This window comes from Dermochelys coriacea, chromosome 5, assembly GCF_009764565.3.
Source record: "Dermochelys coriacea isolate rDerCor1 chromosome 5, rDerCor1.pri.v4, whole genome shotgun sequence".
NCBI classification, from domain to species: Eukaryota; Metazoa; Chordata; order Testudines; family Dermochelyidae; genus Dermochelys; species Dermochelys coriacea.
The window spans coordinates 107,570,206-107,589,262 of record NC_050072.1 but is presented as its reverse complement, the minus strand read 5'-3'; the positions used below and the strand labels follow the sequence as shown (position 1 = coordinate 107,589,262).

The window sequence follows — 19,057 nt, the reverse complement described above, 5'->3', positions numbered from 1 at the left end:
AAGGAGACCAAAGCCCTGAGGTAAGTGGGAAAGTGGGATACCGGGAGGAAGCACGAGCGGAGCGCATGAGAGGGGAGGGCTCCTGCCTCATACTGAGAAAGAGGGATGATCAGCGAGTTATCTCAAGTGCCTATACACAAATGCAAGAAGCCTGGGAAACAAGCAGGGAGAACTGGAAGTCCTGGCAGTCAAGGAATTATGATGTGATTGGAATAACAGAGACTTGGTGGGATAACTCACATGACTGGAATACTGTCATGGGTGGATATAAACTGTTCAGGAAGGACAGGCAGGGCAGAAAAGTTGGGGGAGTTGCATTGTATGTAAGGGAGCAGTATGACTGCTCAGAGCTCAAGTATGAAACTTCAGAAAAACCTGAGAGTCTGGATTAAGTTTAGAAGCGTGAGCAAGAAGGGTGATGTCGTGGTGGGAGTCTGCTATAGACCACCGGACCAGGGGGATGAGATGGACAAGGCTTTCTTCCAGCAACTCACGGAAGTTACTAGATCACAGGACCTGGTTCTCATGGGAGACTTCAATCACCCTGATATCTGCTGGGAGAGCAATACAGCGATGCACAGACAATCCAGGAAGTTTTTGGAAAGTGTAGGGGACAATTTCCTGGTGCAAGTGCTGGAAGAACCAATTAGGGGCAGAGCTTTTCTTGACCTGTTGCTTGCAAACTGGGAAGAATTAGTAAGGGAAGCAAAAGTGATGGGAACCTGGGAGGCAGTGACCATGAGATGGTTGAGTTCAGGATCCTGACACAGGGAAGAAAGGAGAGCAGCAGAATACGGACCCTGAATTTCAGAAAAGCAGACTTTGACTCCCTCAGGGAATTAATGGGCAGGATCACCTGGGAGAATAACATGAGGGGGAAAGGAGTCCAGGAGAGCTGGCTGTATTTTAAAGAATCCTTATTGAGGTTACAGGGACAAGCCATCCCGATGTGTAGAAAGAATAGTAAATATGGCAGGCGACCAGCTTGGCTTAACAGTGAAATCCTTGCTGATCTTAAACACAAAAAAGAAGCTTACAAGAAGTGGAAGATTGGATAAATGGCTAGGGAAGAGTATAAAAATATTGCTCGGGCATGCAGGAGTGAAATCAGGAAGACCAAATCACATCTGGAGTTGCAGCTAGCAAGAGATGTTAAGAGTAACAAGAAGGGTTTTTTCAGGTATGTTAGAAGAAGAAGAAAGTCAAGGAAAGTGTGGGCCCCTTACTGAATGAGGGAGGCAACCTAGTGACAGAGGATGTGGAAAAAGCTAATGTATTCAAGGCTTTTTTTGCCTCTTTTGCCTTTTTTTGCCTTTCACGAACAAGGTCAGCTCCCAGACTGCTGCACTGGGCAGCACAGCATGGGGAGGAGGTGGTGACCAGCCCTCTGTGGAGAAAGAAGTTGTTCGGGACTATTTAGAAAAGCTGGCTTGCACAAGTCCACGGGGCCGGATGCGCTGCATCCGAAAGTGCTAAAGGAGTTGGTGGATGTGATTGTAGAGCCATTGGCCATTATCTTTGAAAACTCATGGCAATCGGGGGAAGTCCCGGACGACTGGAAAAAGGCTAATGTAGTGCCCATCTTTAAAAAAGGGAAGAAGAAGGATCCTGGGAATGACAGACCAGACAGCCTCACCTCAGTCCCTGAAAAAAAATCATGGAGCAGGTCCCCAAGGAATCAATTCTGAAGCACTTAGAGGAGAGGAAAGTGATCAGGAACAGTCAGCATGGATTCACCAAGGGCAAGTCATGCCTGACTAATCTAATTGCCTTCTATGATGAGATAACTGATTCTGTGGATGAGGGGAAAGCAGTGGACATGTTGTTCCTTGACTTTAGCAAAGCTTTTGACATGGTGTCCCACAGTATTCTTCCCAGCAAGTTAAAGAAGTATGGGCTGGATGAATGGACTATAAGGTGGATAGAAAGTTGGCTAGATTGTCGTGCTCAATGGGTAGTGATCAATGGCTCCATGTCTAGTTGGCAGCCGCTATCAAGTGGAGTGCCCCAGGGTCGGTCCTTGGGCCGGTTTTGTTCAATATCTTCATAAATGATCTGGAGGATGGTGTGGATTGCACCCTCAGCAAGTTTGCAGATGACACTAAATTGGGAGGAGAGGTAGATACGCTGGAGGGTAGGGATAGTATACAGAGGGACCTAGACAAATTAGAGGATTGGGCCAAAAGAAATCTGATGAGGTTCAATAAGGACAAGTGCAGATTCCTGCACTTAGGACAGAAGAATCCCAGGCACAGTTACAGACTAGGGACCGAATGGCTAGGCAGCAGTTCTGCAGAAAAGGACCTAGGGGTTACAGAATGAAAGCTGGATATGAATCAACAATGTGCCATTGTTGCCAAGAAGGCCAATGGCATTTTGGGATGTATAAGTAGGGGCATTGCCATCAGATCGAGGGATGTGATTGTTCCCCTCTATTCGACATTGGTGAGGCCTCATCTGGAGTACTGTGTCCAGTTTGGGGCCCCACACTACAAGAAGGAAGTGGAAAAATTGGAAAATGTCCAGCGGAGGGCAACAAAAATGATTAGGGGACTGGAACACATGACTTATGAGGAGCGGCTGAGGGAACTGGGATTGTTTAGTATGCGGAAGAGAAGAATGAGGGGGGATTTGATACCTGCTTTCAACTACCTGAAAGGGGGTTCCAAAGAGGATGGATCTAGACTGTTCTCAGTGGTAGCAGATGACAGAACAAGGAGTAATGATCTCAAGTTGCAGTGGGGGAGGTTTAGGTTGTATATTAGGAAAAACTTTTTCACTAGGAGGGTGGTGAAAAACTGGAATGTGTTACCTACGAAGGTGTTGGAATCTCCTTCCTTAGAAGTTTTTATGGTCAGGCTTGACAAAGCCTTGGCTGGGATGATTTAGTTGGAGATTGGTCCTGCTTTCAGCAGGGGGTTGGACTGGATGACCCCCTGAGGTCCCTTCCAACCCTGATATTCTAAGATTCTATGATAAATATGTATAAATATATGAACCCAAGTGACTTAGGAGCCCAAATTCCTTTGACTTGCAATATGACTTAGCATCCTAAGGCACTCAGGTGCTTTTGGAAAATGTACCCTTAGTCTCTAAGGGAGAGGTTTTAAAAGATACAAATGTGTAATTTTTGTTGAAAGTCAGTTGAAACTAGCTACCTAATTGTTATTTGTGCCTTTGAAAATATTACCCGAATAGCATAGAAACTCTAAAAATACAGGAGTAGATTTAAAATAAACGTAAAAATTCATAATGGTTATTAATAAGGTTCCTAATATTAGTTAACGCTTACCTCTTATCTGGTGCCTTTCATCTGCAACACAGATATCCACCTCATAACTGTTCTCATGGGAGAGGAACATGGGCAATTGTTTGTGTTTTTGCAAGTTGCACCTGAAGATGTATTTGCCTTTCTCTTCACTCTCTCACCACAAAACCTTATTGGATTTTTATTTGTTTCACTGTACTGAACTCTACTGAAGTGAGTAGAATGATTGTAAGCAAGGCTGGGTTAAAATGATGGAAAGTTTTTAATAGAATTTCACACAAATTGTCAACGATTTGTTTCATGAAGTTTTGAATTCTTCACAATGTCATTTTTTTTGGTAACACATTATGAACACACATCTCTATTATAAATAGTGTGGAAGGAATCTTATGAACTCTTTGGCACTGACTTTCCAACGCCACATGCATTTAGGACATTGTGTAAAAGATTATCCATAATAATAAATATCAATCTCTTCATTTTCGGTCCTACAATAGTTCAAAATGCATTAATTCTTTTAAAATTCTAGGGACATGTGAGGACAGATTTTGAGCTCATTTACATCAGGATAATACCATTGACTTCAGTGGCTCATTTCTGATTTAAATTAGTGTAAACATGATCAGAAGAAGCTCTGTTCCTTCAAGGTGAAAATCACATACCATTCAGTTGGCATTAAAACCTGTTCATTTCCATTAAACAGTCAATAAAATGGGAAAGGAAGTTTGTGGCACATTTTTCTTTAGAGCTCAAGTTTGCACTTACTGCAGTGGTTTCTCTCCTTCTTTCAGTCTCCTTTACTGAAGATTGGTACTCAGTCATTGTTCCTGAGGTGCCTCAAATTTGCTTTTCCAAACAAGTAACCACTCAACTCCTAGCCTGGGAAGCAGTTGGGTGGAGAGGAGAGGGAAAGTGTGTGGAGGGCAGCAATGAAACTATTTGTAGGTTAAGCTACTCATTCCCTAAACTCTCCTTGGGAGGGATGAAAGGAGGGGCGATATGGAAAGCAGCCATTAATGAGGAGGCGGATGTGTCTCAAGGAAATTGAGGGAGTGGGTTTCTTCATCCCCGTGTGACTCTACGCAGATGCATGATCTGCCTAAGGACAAGGATAGGTGTTATGTAGTGTATTATAGTGATTTGAGAAAGCCATGCTAGCAAGTGGTAACAAGTTTCCAGTATCCACTTGAGAGAAAGTCACCCTTCCTTCAATTTGTACTGTTAGGCCTCTGGGTTTTATGTGCTTTGATTTAACAATCTTTCGATGTGCTTCAGCTGATCTTGCAGATTTCTAACTTAAAAGGAATTCAGGGTTGAAGGTTCCTTCCCCACTCTGAACTCTAGGGTACAGATGTGGGGACCTGCATGAAAACCCCCAAGCTTATTTTTACCAGCTTAGGTTAAAACTTCCCCAAGATACAAACTATTTTACCTTTTGCCCTTGGACTTTATTGCTGCCACCACCAAGCATCTAACAGATATATAACAGGGAAAGAGCCTGCTTGGAAATGTCTTCCCCCCAAAATCCTCCCCAAACCTTACACCCCATTTCCTGGGAAAGGCTTGATAAAAATCCTCACCAATTTGCATAGGTGAACACAGACCCAAACCCTTGGATCTTAAGAACAATGAAAAATCAATCAGGTTCTTAAAAGAAGAATTTTAATTGAAGAAAAAAAATTAAAAGAATCACCTCTGTAAAATCAGGATGGTAAATACCTTACAGGGTAATCGGATTCAAAACATAGAGAATCCCTCTAGGCAAAACCTTAAGTTACAAAAAGACAGGAATATCCTTTCCATTCAGCACAGCTTATTTTCTCAGCCATTTAAACAAAACAGAATCTAACGCATACCTAGCTAGATTACTTACTAAGTTCTAAGACTCCATTCCTGTTCTGTTCCCGGCAAAAAGCATCACACAGACAGAGAGACCCTTTGTTTCTCCCCCCTTCAGCTTTGAAAATGTCTTGTCTCCTCATTGGTCATTTTGGTCAGGTGCCAGTGAGGTTATCCTAGCTTCTTAACCCTTTGCAAGTGAAAGGGTTTTTCCTCTGGCCAGGAGGGATTTTAAAGGTGTTTACGCTTCCCTTTATATGTATGACAAGGGTTAAAAATGGAATTTGAAGAAGTTGCTAGAATTATCTTTCATTTCAAATACCTCTCCTCCTACAAATGTAATTCCAGAATTAATGCAGAACATAGTATACTTCTTTCCATGTCTTCCATATAGATATTGATCAGCAAACCCTGCTTGAGACATTTTGACACATATGACAAGTGACGAGCAAGTCACTATACTTAAAGGTGAACTGCAAAAGCATTTTAAAAAAATCCAAAACTCTGTAAAATTCCTAAGGAAGTGTTTTTATGTAGGAGGATGACGGCCCTGCACTGAAAGCAGGGTGGCCGTTATCCAGGCTTGCCAAAGGAAGACAGTAGTGCTTTATGGCGGAGAAGGGTGTGGGGGAAACAAGGTCAGAAACTGCTGCAAAAGAGGTGATGTTAGTCAGCTTTGCAGCACTGAATCACCCCTTTGGTATGTAAGGGTGAAAGGCTTTAAAAGTGCAAGCTCTGGTGTTGGAAACCCCTTTCTCCACTCAGCAGGCAAGGCGGTAGAAGGGGAACGCAACCAAGCTAATTGCTGGTGCCTCCTTGTGGCAGATGTCCAGTGCAGGTACTCCATAGGGAAGGTATCCAGTGACCAGATAAATGGCCTGGTAATGGACTTTTTAAAAGGAGGTGCTGAAGATGCTAAAGAAACGGAATTGTGTGGGGTTTGGGGCTCCTATGGTTGGAACAGCAGAGAGCTAATCCCCCTTTCTTATAGCCCACTTTACCTCTCCTACGATGCGGGGTGGATGGTAAGGTCCTGGCAATGGATTTGCTGGAGGGACCCAGATGGAGAAAGGGGGAGTTCATGGAAGCCCACTTCTATCCCCAGGTAATTAAAAAATAAACTGTACCCTTTTATCTGCCGGGTAGTTCCAGGAATCTAATAATAAAGTTGCGGCCTGATTAAATCCATATCAAGCGTCTCCTGTCCTTCATTTGGTATAGCTGGACAAAGTATATAACTTGTTTTAAGAACAGGACTAACTGCAGCTTTGCAACATTTTAAAAAAGCAAAAATCTCATGAAAGCACAGCTGCAGGCTTCCTGGTGTCTTTTCCAAAATGATTGAATTCACAGCTACCTGTATAGTGAACATAGGTTGAAAAGATTTAGTCTATGTTAACCCCTTGTTTTCATCCACTTTGTTTATGACAGTTATGATGTTACTTCCTGTATCAAAAAAACTAGGATTTATATGAATTCTTTCTTATATGTACTACACTGTGTACACTAAGTGTACTACACTGTGATAAATTGCATATTCAGTCATGTCATAAATTATATATAATTATTATTATTATTATTATTAATATAACACATGGCAATGCAATTTGTCATGCATTCTGGACTCTTTCACTTGCATTCTGACCATGAATCCTTCTCCCCTAGGACTTACTCTAAATCTCCAAATCTATGAACAGCATCGAACATTTACTTAGTTTATGAAAATTGTGGTATGGAAATTTTTTCTCTGCTATAGCACAAAACTCTTACAATAAAATTTGTTTGTGAATTGCATCTACAGTAAGACCTCTTAGCTCTTCGTGAATAGGTATGAGAAGAAAAATAATCATTTTAATGTCAAACATCTCCAAATTGTGAACTAAGAAGGGCCTATTTTATCTTCCATTTGTATGTGCTACTACTAGTAACATTAATGCAAGTTGCACTTTTTTTTTCCTTTTGGTGTTTGTGTATTTTCATTGTTGATGCTCTCATTAAATGACCTAATTTTATATAAATCCTTTGAAATAGTTATAAACAAGCATTCTTTCAAAGGACTGTTGCAGAAAACAAGTGCTATTTCACAGACTAGATTCTGAATAAAAAGAGAAAATATCTCACACAGTAATTAATTTAAATAGTGGTGATATAAAATGCTCTTTTTCAATTTTTTGTTTTAGATCTCTATCCTGAGAGACAACAACAGGATGTGCCTTGGAGAAGAGTAAGTTAAACAGTTCTTTACATTTGAGCATATTTTTATAATGGTTAGATACTGTGATTGATTTTAAGATAGTAATGACTTGTTATGAGTTTAAATTCAGTGTAACTTGTCCATGAATTTGAAAAATTTAGCCATTCCACTGAGTCCACAGTAGCATGTGTGCTAAATTGTGCACTTGCTTCTGCCCTCCTTATTCAAGCAAAACTCCCTTTGAATTCAGTGAGAGCTTTGAGTAAGAAGTGCTGAAATTGGTACCTCTGACACCAGTATTAATAATCTTTCAGTGGGTAAAAGTAAACGTGAAACACTTAACAGAATAAATAAGAGAGTTTCTCAAGAGCTCCTAAAAAGCCTGAAAAAAAAGACAGTCTTCACTTCTATTGTTCCTTAAAATAATTTCCCACTAGAAAGTACCCAAAGGATACATGAGCTAAAAAAGGTCAGAGAATTATGAAAAAGTGGTTAAATGCACTCATCAGTAGTAATTGCTGCCTTATCAATTATGTGTGTGTGTGTGTGTGTGTATGCTTTATAGCCAAAAGAGTGCTCACAAATTATATATTGTTCTGTGTAATCTACATGTAGATTCTACATGTTAATCTCCATGCTTTTCTCCTTTTAATTTCAACTTCAGAGTGTAATAACTCAATTCTCTCTACTGTACTTCTAAAACTGTCTTGTTAATACAGTAAGTGAAAATGGTAATATAGGATTTATATCACACACATTAGACTTCATGAAGTTTAAAACTGAAATACTGCTTCCATTTTGTTGTGCCTTTTGCATATTTATTTTTCTTCATCCCTAATGCATATCATTTACTGCCACTGTTCAAATGTCATTATGGGTTGAACATACCCACGGAAATATGTGCCAGTTATCTGAGAAATGGCAGAGAGCAAGTGAATGGATAGAGGCATAAATCTGTGTTGTGACAGGGCTTTGGCATGACATTTGGTAGGGAACGAAATAAAATGCAATACAACATAAATAATATTGATTTTCCAGAGATACTACGTAAAAACACAGCACCTGATGTTAGTCATTATTCTAGTCCTCTAATTCCACCATGCAATGAGACTGAATTATTAACCTAAAATCACAATAGCTCTTCCAATGTAAATGGTGAAGTAAAGGTGGTTTTGCCATAGATCCATTGATTTGATGGGATCAGTATTTGGACTTTAGACCAAAATCCAGTCCCTGTCTCCATGGGAGCAGAAGTTCCCAAAATAGCTGAATAAGTGCAGTTTTACTGCATATGGTATGGAGGCTAGATGTAGCAGAGCTGTCTTGGAGGAGGGTCCCCTGTGCATGGCACTTAGAAGAGGATCAGGAGCGGAGATCCTTTCATTCTGCCCTTTCCCTAATATAGGAGGAACCTTGGAGCCTGGTACTACCACTAAAACACTGTGGGCCAGAACCTCAGCACATGTTAATTGTCAGAGCACGATTACAGCCAGTGAAGTGATGCCAGTTTACACCAGCTGACAGTCTGCCTTTAAATCCTTGTTATAACACTTTTGTTAATGATGTCCAATTGCCCCTCTTTGATGTGTTCTGTGAGCATTCACTAGAGTTTGTTACATTTACAATGCACTCCAAGAGCCAGTTGGCAAAGCTCCACTGATTTTGGAGCTATGCTGATTTATAATAGTTCAGAACATGGCTCTTAAATGTATTTTTTTCCTAAGGTCCCTTGACTGTCCTACACCTGCTGAGATATTTTCTTGTTTGTTCCAAGGCAATTAAACAATGAGGGTCAGGCTTATTCATAGAAATTCATATCCCAAAGACATCAAAGATAGGATCCACAATGAAGGAAGGGTAAAGTTCTAAAGGAAAAAGCATACCATAAAGTCATTACTCTGAAAATGTTATGGCATTTATAAGACCAAAATCTGAACTAAATGTCCAACCATTTTTATGTCAAAAAGGGATTGGTTATGAAATGACCGTATCTTCAGAAAGATGCTGTGTTGAGGCACTCCACTTTATGCTGGTGAAAATAACACTGGTGAATCATTTATGTCAATGTAGGAGGGAAAAATGTTATAATACAGGGAAATGTGGAGGTGTTATGCCTAACGGCCTATTCCACTGATATAGACACCAAGATGCAACAGACATACATATCACTTATTCCAACTACTGGCTAGAATTGTTTTACATTTCATTCATTTATTGAAATAATGCCTAGGAATTACCCAGGAAACAACAAAACTAGCAGCAATAGTTATCAATAAACAATAGACAGGCATATAAATCATTTGTTTCTGACAGCCAGAACCCCATTGCATACAGTCATATAAATAAATAATCACCATCTTGATCAGTTTGGTCTCTTCCCTGATAACACAGCAGTGCAGGTGTAAGGTATTTGACCCGTAGGGTATCTGACCATTGCCATCTAAGGTTCATAGGGATCTGAAGGACAGAGTCTGTAAAATGCAAGGGGCTTTCAGAACTGCAACATGTGTTCATTATGAACAGGAGGATTTACCTTGGGCCTGGGCCTGAGCCTGTCAGAAGCTCAAATTAAAAAAAAGGATAGCTGGAGCAAGAAAGCTATCACTATTTCTGTGCTACCTTCACCAAATCAGCAGATTCCCTGAGTTCCACTGCTTACTATTCACAATGGACATTAGCGTGCATGCTACCTGTAACTACATTTTGGCAGAGGCTTCAGCCAGTATCTCATTTGTATGAACCAGGAATGTTTATAAGTAAGAATTTTGGTTCACAAAATATGTAGATTAGTTTTTTAAACCAATCAAAATTATATTAGCTTAAGCAACTTCTCTCACTAAACTATTTCACTGCGTTAAACACCCAAACAATATGTTAACAACAGATCTACAGTCTTCTTTTATACTGACAGTGTAATTCATCATGCTAATCCACTATTGCACTTAAAACCAAAGAACTCTTAACAAAATTAAACCACAGTGGGAGCTTCCAACTTTAACAAAGATTTTTTTTTAAACAAGACATCAACAGAATATTCAAATTTGACAGAACAGGACCTTGACCTGCCCCTCTGCGCCCCCCCTCACCTTTCTTATGGAAGAGCAGAACAAGAGAACTGAAAAGCAGCAGGCCTTAGACTAATACCATGCTGCTCTGTCAAACCACAAATATTGAGGCCTCACTTTGTATATTTGCTTTATGAGATAGGAGACTCTTAAGACAAAGGGACCCCAGGTGCTATAAAACACAATCTCTGTCCAAACTCCTACGGGCAATATGATATACACCACTGGAAAAGTTTGCCTAACCATTGTTGTCTGGGAGTGGGTTAAAATCATGTTTAAATTATTTTGTAATTAAGTTTAGGTAGGTTCCTGCTTCAAAGGTGGTGGAAATTGCACCATATCTTGTGTATCTGTCTGTCTGTCTAAGGTGATAGATACTATTAGTCATAACAGTAATAATCTATTCCTTTATGAGAAAGTATTAGATTTAACATTCTTTGGGACAAATTATGCTTGCCAAACTGAGTGCAAAAAGAAGGGAAACTCTCCCTCTTGCACCTCTGTGGCTGGGCACAACTGAAGTCCTGATACTTCCCACCCCAAGCGCAAGACAGCGATGTTTTCACCAGTGGTGGCACTAGCCTATCTAAAGAAACCGGCAGAGATATATCATCACCCCTACCACTCCCCAGTGGCCATACAAGAGGTCCTTGCAGTTCCACTCTCCTTATGCTACTGGGAGCTCCAGGAGTCATTGCTACTGCTTGAGGCATGCCACCCCCATGAGCTCCCACAGGGCAATGTCCTCCTGCACTGTCCCAAACACAGAGCTGTATCTTACAGACACAAATTGAGCCTTTTGGATATGAAAAGGCTTTCATATGTATCATAAGATTTTACAGGAAAATGCATACCCCTCTCACCCAAGTGTGGCAAAATGTGGATAGGCAAAACTGACACAAACATGGACTTAAGGTGAAGCAGAAAGTAGTGCTTATGCTGAGTATGACTCAAATTAGGGTAGGCAAAGCCATGAGGAATTGCCACTGCCAAGTATTTGCTTATGAATTGCTTGCTTGCTTAATAATGAAATAATAATAATAACAATTATAATTAATAATAGGACAATTACACCATGGTATATTATTTTAGTCCTGTAGGATTTTCCCTGCTTATCTTATCATCCACACCACAAAAAAGCCCCACATTGGCTATAACCCATCCTTTTATGGAGCTCCCACCCGATCCCTAAAATGCTCTTCCTGAAACAGCTGAAGCAACTTGAGAATACTGCAAGGAATTGCCATTCTCTGTTGGACTAGTGATCCATTGAAAGCATTAGCATTCAGATCCATTAGATGTACTTACACAGCACTCCATAAAACACTGTTGCCGCTTATATCTAATAAGTATTGTGTAAAAAGAGTGGATTATGAGATAAGGACATATTACAAAACATACAATGGTGATCAGAATTCTATAAATATGATGGACTGATACATGGTAATGAAAAGAATGAAATGAAAAAGGAATGAAAAGAAAAAGAAAATAAAAATCCCGAAACCTGTAATTTTTAAATGGCGAAATTAATTTAAAATAAAATGGTTAAAAAATTACTCCCAGGTAGAATTGAGACTTTGTATGCATCAGCCTAAAGCTTATTTTTATAGCCAAATTATAAACCTTGAAAATGGAATGGAAATATTGACAGACATTTAACCATACTAGTACTGTTGATTACGGCTATAATTCAGTTTGTCATATAAACTGATATACTGTCCATAGAATACTGTGTATGTATTACAATATGTCTCCTAAACAGTTGTTTATGGGCTACATAATTGCAAATTGAAGCTGAGTGGTTCTATCAGGGACAAATTCAGAAGGAGACTTCAGAATGACTGACGTGGGGTAGCTGCCCCACACAGGGAGAAGAAGGGGTTAAAAGCAGTGTCAGGGAGGATGCACAGAACCCACTAATCAGGAAAGGGCTTATTGAACCGACCAATAGGGGGAAGGCTAGCTGGAGCAGCCAATCAGGGCCGGCTAGGACCATATATAAAGGGCTGCTCAGCAGAGCAGAAGAGAGTCCTCTCCCTGGAAGACAAGGGAGGAGGTCTGACTGCCAGAAGAAGCATCATAAATAGAGCAGTGTTGGGCAGGGAGTGCTAGCTCACTCTCATAGTGCGAGAGTGAGCTGCTGGCTGACCGCTGCCTGAGAGGGCGCTAGAGCTACAGGGGAAGTGGCCCAGGGAAAATAAGCAGCAGGTAGGAGGAGGGCAGTAAGTGGCTGTCGACTATAGGGTACCTGGGTTAGGACCCAGAGTAGCAGGTGGGCCTGGTTCCCCCTCCCCCATACACCGCACTTGTCAATGAGGAGAGTGGCCGGTATCCAGACTGCAGTTTGCCGCTGAGGCTAGGGGCTGGACCTTGAACTGCAGTTAGCCGCTGAGGCAAGTGGCAGGACTAAGGACTGTAGGTCCCCCCAGAAAGGGGGAGATACTGGAGTGAGGGCCCAGCCAGAGGGCTGCGTCCAGAAGAGGAAGCTGTGGTCCGGGGGGGAGACACAGGTCCAAAGAGTGAAGACAGCAGTGACTGCAGGCATGACACCACTGGCTGAAGGCAGACTGGAGGGGGCCGAGAGCTAATTCCCAGGACCGCCAGCAAGAGGCGCCGTGGTTGTGAGTTGTGCTTGTTACAATTGCGTATATAGACAACTTCAGGTCAGCCACCACAAAACTTTATTATAGCAAATGCTGAAGCAAATAAATAAATAAATAAAAGTGAAGCAATAAAATAATCAAAATTTATATTATGAAATATATTTATATACATATATTCCCTGCATGTAATCTTCAAATGGAACAGTACAAGAAACAATGTGGGACAACATAAGAGCTTTTAGTTTCACAGCATGAACGAGACTGTTTATAAAGTTAGATGAATTGAAGAGTTCAGGCATCCTACCCAATAGTTCAACCAAAAGTTGTCAAGTTCTTTATTATACAGTTCCTATGACTGTAGATTATGATCTGAGTTTCAGTACATACATCATGGACCAAACTCACTTATTGTCTGTTCTGGCTTGTGCTGACATAGATAATGATGTCAGAGTCCTGGTGACATCAGTGAGCCTGTCAAGAGGTTGTAGCAGCACAAGATGTCTGTAACCTTCCCCTAATATCAGTCCCTAATATCAGCCAATTAGCACTTCTCCAAAAGTAGGCAGAGCTGACCAGGAGGTGAGATGTTGTTAGGGCAGAAGATATGATGATTCAACATGTATCATCTGTAGAAAGGGATCCTAAATATCATCCAATAAAGAATAAAGCTTTGCTTGCTTAGGAAAAATCCCAGTCAACTGCTTTCCCTGGAGAATGAAAACTCCAATAGGCTTTCATTGCTTCAGAAAGGTACATTGCACCATTGAGCGTGAGTCCAGTTTTAAGGCATCTCCCAGATGCTGCTAAATTCTTTATTGAAAACAGTAACAAGAATTTGTGTGTCATTTAATATACCAATTGAATAAACATCTTATACTGCCTTCATCTAATAATTGTAATGATCATATTGTCCTTGGAGAAAAATCAGTGCTTTAGTACATTCTTGGGGCTTGTTTGTTGTTGTTGTTGTTTTCTCTCCTCTCTCCACCTCCGCGGGTCTTCATTTTAAACAAATTGTACTGGAAGTCATGGAATCAAGCCAAGAGTCCTATGTCATAGTTTTTTACTTTCCTGTGTTTTTGCAGTGCTTTTATATTTATGAATTAATTACTTGATTATTTCATTATACATTTAATATTATAAACAAGAATGTGTAACACATTTTTGAGCTTTAGGAATGTGACAAAAGTAATTTGTAATAACATGAAAATTACAATCAAAATGGTAGCCAGAGAAAGTAAAACGGTTGCCATATGAGGAAAATGTAACGCGAGTTTATTTTGTGTGATGTTGAATGTAGGTAAGAACTATGATAAAATAGTTCTTGTTTTCTCTCTTGATCAGCAGTTACGGTCAGAGTTTGAAAATAGCCCCCTGAGAAAAAATATGCTGCTGATGTTTTGCAACTTCTTATTAGTAATTTGCTGTCTTGTTGTACCACACTATTACTTACACAATCAATCAATCAATCCGTAAATAGATAAATACATAAATTGATGATGATGGTGCAGCTAATCACTCTTGGGCCTGAGTCACCATAGTTACTCCAGTTTACATTGTTCAAACTGTGCTGCAGTCAATGGAGTTACATCAGGACCACCCCAAGTAACACAATGGTGAACTAAGCCCTGCTTTTCCTATGTTATTATTAATACCCATGTGAACATATATAAATGAAAAGAATGTTTGAATGTTCTCTTGAAATATGGGAGGTGGGGGAGAAATTAAATGGAAACCGTTTTGTCTGGCTTAAAACTTTTCCATGCTGTGTTTGCAAGTCCATACCATAGCATGCTTCTTGTTCACAACGAGCAGAAAGGGAAATTCATTAGAAACTGATTATAAACCCAAGTGAAACTGAAAAGCTTATTACTGTTGTCCAAACTGAAGTAAGTACAAAAGTAAGCTCTAAAGGTTAAAAATAAATTTGATTTTAAACTTCTTTCATTATTAAAATACTATATTATAAAATGAGTTACTGTATTTATTGTAATATAGGTGACAAAGAATGTTTCAGATATTTTAATATGACAGTATCCCTTTGAAGTATCAAAAATTTCTTTTAATAGCGTACATCACACAGCTTTCATGTGTTATGTGTGTAGGTATTTTTCCTGTTTTTGTTTTGTTTAATTTAGTTTTCAATTCTTTTAAAATATCAGCTAGTAAAGATTATACTTACTTAAAATACTGAAATTTAAATTGAGCGGGTCAAATTAATTTGATATAGTTTGAAAATTATTACCAATTACTACATTTTAAAATCCAGTTATTTTAATCGCTAGAGAATTAGACATACAGGATGTGGCATTGTGTCTATCCCAAAGAAACAAATATTCTATTTTTTCCAATACAAAATCATGAGTTTCCTTCTTATAATAAGCAATGCCACAGTTCTCCGCTGCCATGCAAAGCCTCCTCAGTTTATTCAGATATTGTGAATCAGGCTTCAAGTGATTCCTTATTGTCCAGTTTAGCTTTCTTATGTGTTTACCTACAAATAAGTTCCATGTAGGCATTTTTGTAATCCTTTGTACTGTTAAAAAAAAGATTTTCAAACACTTAAAATGTGTAATTTGAAACTTGATCCCAGGACAGAAGAAAGAGGTTATTTGTCAAATAGTTTTTTTTTAAAAATCTAAAATAATCATCTCTAGTTTATAATCATAATGGTGGGAAGTTCAATATTTCTACTCAAACAAAGAGGCAGGTAGACATATTTACAAAAGTCCTTATGATGTTTGCAGTCGACTTTGCAGAAGACAACATTTATAAAACATTTACAGTGCCTGGCAGGTGCCATGAATTCTCCTTGGGATTAGTGTTATTCAGATATTGTCTTTCATTTGATCTTCAAACACATTTTTTTCTAGAGAGAGCTTTTTAATAGCTTTAGGAAATTAAAACCTTTTTATATGTGTCATTATAATACCCTCTATGAATTTACTTTTGGGAAACAAGTGGCTGCAAAGCTTAAGACAATTATAATTTTAAGTAAAAAAAAAAAAAGCAAGCTGTATAAATGAAATAAGGATACACTTGGAGAAGTCAAAAAATATTGCCTGTGACTGTTTCTTAAAAAAAATATTGAATAAAACAGAATAAACAGTTAATGCACATTTTTCCAATATCTTTTCTTTCAATGTTGTTAGATAGTGAAAGCGAGAGCTTATTGTAGCTGCCCCCAGCATCCTGTAATCATTTCAAAAGATAAAATATTATCTTTTAAAAATAATTTACTCTGAGTACTCAGAATGAGCTGAAATTTCCATTTTTTTTAAATGGGAAAATGTATTCTAAAGTATGGGAAGGGAAACCTGAAATCATTTTGGTTTCATTAAACCCCTACAAGTTGGTGAAAAGTTTTTATTCTGTCAGATTCTACTTTTCTGTTTCTTTGCTAGGCATAAATTTGTAAGGAACTTAGGGAATTTGGGGACTAAAATGAGTGACAAAATGGGGAGCACTGCAGACACTCCTGCAGGTTTAGACATTAAGATGTGCATGTGCTGTGTCAAGGCACCCTGTTTTGTTTATTTACAGTGTTTGTTTCATGTACTGCAGTTGAGGATTTAAGATAAACACAGTGTATGTTAAGTACATTTTTAAAAACAGAACAAACTGTAAAAACCTTGGTATTTTAGAACCTCTGATATTTTGAAAGTTTCTAATTTATGGGACTCATGATGATCCATCTTGTTCTTTTAAAAAAAATACACATCTGTCTGGAATCCTTTAAGAGAGGATTTTTCCAACACTAGGGTTGTCACCCATCCACATTTTCCCAAGATCATCCCTTTTCTGAGGTAGCTGTTCAAGGAAATCTCTAAGGGTGCTTGATACACACTGCCAGTGCTCCAGTTTTATGGGCTCAGAATCATCCCTGACTTGGGTTTTTCGTACTTCGAAGGTGGCAACCCGAATAGCACCTTTCTTTCTACTCCATCTAATGTACAACCTCTCCTTCCAGGACTCTGTACCACTCTTTCTGCCCAAAGAGGGCTAAATAGGACTCCTAAGGGAGTCCATCAGTGCAATACTACCACGAAAGAGTAATAAAAGACCCCACCTCTACCCACTTAGGCTTACTGGCTTGTAATTGCTGGGATTGCCGCCAAACCTTTTTTAAAAAATCACCATCATGTTAGCTATCCTCCAGTTATCTGGCACAGAGGCTGATTTAAGCAACAGGTTACATAGCACAATTAGTAGTTCTGCAATTTCATGTCTGAATTCCTACAGAACTCTTGGGTGACTACTGTCTGGACCTGATAATTTATTACTGTTTAATTTAGAATTTTTTCCCAAAACCACTTCTGTTGACATCTCAGTCAGGGACAGGTTTGGGAACCTTTCTCACATCCTCTTCAGTGAAGACCAGTGAAAAAAAAATCATTTAACTTCTCTGCAACTGCCTTGTCTTCCTCGAGTGCTTCTTTAGCACCTCGATTATCCAGTGGCCTGACTGACTATTTGACAGGCTTCCTGGTTCTGATGCACTGAAATTTATTATTGCTGTTAGTTTTTATGTCTTTTGTTTGTGGGTAGGTGGATAGGCTGTAGGGGAATAGGGGGCAAGGCGCTTTGTGAAGGAATGAGAGCAGAAGTTTAAGTGCTTTGCTGAAGCTGGGACTAAAGCTGATTAGTTCTGCAGAGAAATGCCACTTCTTGCAAGACTGGAGGCATGTAATCTTAAGTAATAATAACAATAATCAATTGCTTATGTTTGTTTTCTTTTGGTTGTCTCAGAACCTCCTGCATAGATTTTCAGAAGCCTTAACTTCATTACTATTCAGAATAAGCGTCTTAAATTAACTGCTATAGCTCTAGAGCTCACTATTAGCATAACAGAGATTTACATATACTTAGATTATAAAACCAGGCACTTTGGGCAGCATAGAAATATCTTCATGCTGTGTAGCAAAGATTCAGTCAACAGTTACCTCTACGGGTTCTCTGAGGTCTTGGCTGTGAAATGTGGAGTCTAGAGATCCTTTCTTTATTAACATGTATAACAAACTGTATGACCAAGGGTTCTAGATATTCTTGGATGCACTGACAGTCAGAAGCAGCAACATTAATGTCTGCTAAAAACTTTTTCATCTCTATGTAAAAGTGATCAGATATTTCAGGAAGATTTTGCACACCCAAAAAATTCTGTTCTTTGTTCTAGCAGTCTGTGACTGATCCCCTAAAAGTTTTGTACTCAGCACTGCATCAGCTACAAAGAGCTGAACATGGCATATATTACAGAAGTAATAGGAATATAATCATTGAATATAATAGCTTAATGTGAATTCTAAATATTTTTTTCTGTTTTTTTGGTTCTCTTCCCTTTCCTGGCTTAATAGTGATTTCCTTAATTCACTGCATAAATGAACCAGGTTGTTTGAATTAGTAGTAGATAAATGAAATACAATATAAAGAAAAATAAATAGGCACATCTTTGCTTTAATTTTATCTATGTTAAATTCATTGTTTTCCAAAATGTAGATTTTGGAAGGGTCTCTTATATAATAGTCACTATGTCATAAAGTTGTGTACAAACAGTAAGTTTTGGTTAGCTCCTTACATGAAGGTCATTTATTATACATTAAATATTCAGAGGCAAGGTAACTCGGGATCCCTAAACAGCATGCCCAATGGATGAAGTTAGTTTGTTTGACAGTAAAGTCTCTTTACTTTCCTTTGCCGTAGGACTCTTGGAGATAAACCGCCCTCTAAGAGTACTGGTGTTTGGCATGCTTTTACACACTACAAATAATAAAACAACATCATATCTGTATCCATCATAAAGTAGACTTGGATATTATGGAGGGACTGATAGCAACTTTAAGGTTACCTTTAGATTTACACTTAAAACAGGACTAAAATGTCTGTATGTGTCTGGATTGTGAAACCTCCAGAGTAGGGTTTGTCAAGGACTGTCAAGATACTCAGTTGTATTGAAAAATGAAAACCTCTCACCTGAATTACTAGAAATACCTTATGTTTTTATAAAAAAAAGTTTAAAATCAAATTTATTCTTCACCAGTCATGTATCGTGTTTGATTTTTATAATTTCAACTCAAAGTACAGAATGAAAGTA

At 38.9% G+C, this 19,057-nt stretch overlaps 1 protein-coding gene across 48 annotated transcripts in view; it reads left to right on the top strand.

The window, feature by feature from the left end:
* The window catches only part of PTPRD (protein tyrosine phosphatase receptor type D), a 1,712,576-nt gene that overhangs the window by 557,113 nt on the left and 1,136,406 nt on the right, over positions 1 to 19,057 (top strand). For all 48 annotated transcript variants that reach the window (XM_043515489.1, XM_043515496.1, XM_043515490.1 and 45 more), the window contains one exon: positions 7,288 to 7,331. The gene's annotated coding sequence lies outside the window, so the exon portion shown is untranslated. The remainder of the gene's footprint in view (positions 1 to 7,287; positions 7,332 to 19,057) is intronic.